Raw genomic sequence first — 2223 nt, 5'->3', positions numbered from 1 at the left:
TTCTTCGCTGTACTTTTAACATTTACATATTTTTTTTGTCTTCTAAACTTAAAATTATACTTTAAAGTAATTTATGAATGAGATGTGAGATACATGTCGCTTCATTAATTACAATTATGTAATTTGGCGGTTTTGAGTCATTAAGTTGATGTTCGAAATGATTCATGTCGTGTACAAAAAAAAAGTTTTTAAATAGATGAGTTAAATTTATATCTTTTGTTTCAAAATTTTGAATTGATGATTTTTTTTTAGATTTTCTTTGCAGCTTTATAAAACGACTTTAAATTATAAAAAAAATACTATATAATATGCAAAATATTATTTTTATAAGACTTTTTATTACTGAAATTTGCATTTTGTAAGAAATAATAGTTTTAATATTCAATTCTCAATAAAAAAAAGATTATTTTATTGTTCATGAAGAATGAAACAAAAATAAAATAATAAGAAAGAATGAACAAAAAATGTTGATGAACTTTTTCATATTTGTGAATACCCGGCGAATCCACTTCATTTTACAAATTCTATATGACCATAAAAAAGTATATAAAAGACAGGTCTCAATTTTAGGTTAAGTTTTTTTTAGGTTAGAAATTGATTATTACTTAAGTTTAAAATTAAAATAAAACTTGCATTTTCAGATATATTTTTTCCATTTATTTCATTAAAGATTTATTTCATACACAAATTATAACCTATAAATTAAAAAAATCTAGATTTGTAGATGAATTCTAATATAAAAATTTAAAAAATAAAAGAAAACTTTAATAACTTAACCTACAAAATTAGATTGAAGAAATTCTCAAATATTAATCAATAATTTACACAAAAAAATAAGAATTGTTGTAAAAATTAAACGAGTCCAGAAATAAAAGGCAAACTGTAATTTTTGTTTTTGTTTAAAAAATAAATTTGATGTCAAATAAAACAAATTTAACCTTAAAATATACAAATTTATCAAAATTTAAAATAAAACGTCAAAAATAAATTTTGTTAACACTTTATTTGATAAATATTAATTAAAACGTACAATTTATGAAATATGAATAAAAATAAACGAAATAACATAACATTTTTTTTATATAAAAACAAAGCTTCGATTTAATATAAAACTTGCCTATTACTACATTAATAAAATGATCAAATAACCACAAAATCACGAAGTTGAGAAATGTTAACAACAAAGTATTGATTCGTTTACCACATTAATAAAAATCATTATATAACCTCAAAATCACACAGTAAATGAATGTAAAAATAAAAGTTAATTGTTATTTTTTTTATTGATGTCATTAATGTCAAATTATTGGAATTGTATGTAACTTCAAAGTGATTAAGTAATGATTATAAATATAGAAAATAAAACTGAATTAGAATAGAACAGAAATAAAGCCAACTTGTAAGTTAAATGAAAATAAAAATAAATAAAGTTATTTTCATAATAAGTATTTAACCTCAAAATCGCAAAGTGAAGAAAAAAAATTCAATAAATATAAAAAAAATAATTGTTTTCATTGTTTATGACAAAACTATTTTTTTAAATAATTTTGCTAAGAATTTAATGAAATCTTTAAATAACCTAAAAGTTAAGTAATTAATATAAATATAAAAGAAAAAAACACTAAATTAGAAGAGAAGAAGAGAATATTTGAAAAATATGCTTAACTATAGTTAAGTTCACAATTGATATCTTTATAAAATTAGGTTTTCTTTTTATTGAATGTGCAAACTTTTAAATTACTTTAACGTTTTTTCTTGCTCAAATCAAACAAACACGAATTTTATATTGTAAACTTCGACGATGCCATTAACTGAATCTTCATCAACAATCATTTAATGATACTAAACAAAACAAATAAGTAACAAAACAAAACAACAACAAATAATAAACTAAAGCATAAATAAATAAAAAGTCTTATTATTATTCTCTTCATTTACCTCTACGTTTTACGAGCTCGCAAAGTTCATAAAGTCGTCCGTTTCCTTCACCGCCGAGCTTGTACATGTGTGTCCGTGTATGTATAATACATATACTTGGAGGTATGAAAGTGTGCGGGATTCGTGCGTGTGTCGGGAAAAATAACGGCGCAATCCCGAATCGAGGGATTTGCCCTGAGAGTTTCGTCCCCGGATTTTGGCACGACGCCCGTCACCTACAGGTATCTACCGAGATTATAAAAGCCAAAAGCGCACTCGATCCACTGCCCGTTCCGATCTGCAGCT

This window comes from Nicrophorus vespilloides, unplaced genomic scaffold (assembly GCF_001412225.1).
Source record: "Nicrophorus vespilloides isolate i.1.1-1 unplaced genomic scaffold, Nicve_v1.0, whole genome shotgun sequence".
Taxonomy (NCBI): Eukaryota; Metazoa; Arthropoda; class Insecta; order Coleoptera; family Silphidae; genus Nicrophorus; species Nicrophorus vespilloides.
The sequence above is the reverse complement of the archived record's forward strand: the minus strand, read 5'-3'. Positions refer to the sequence as shown.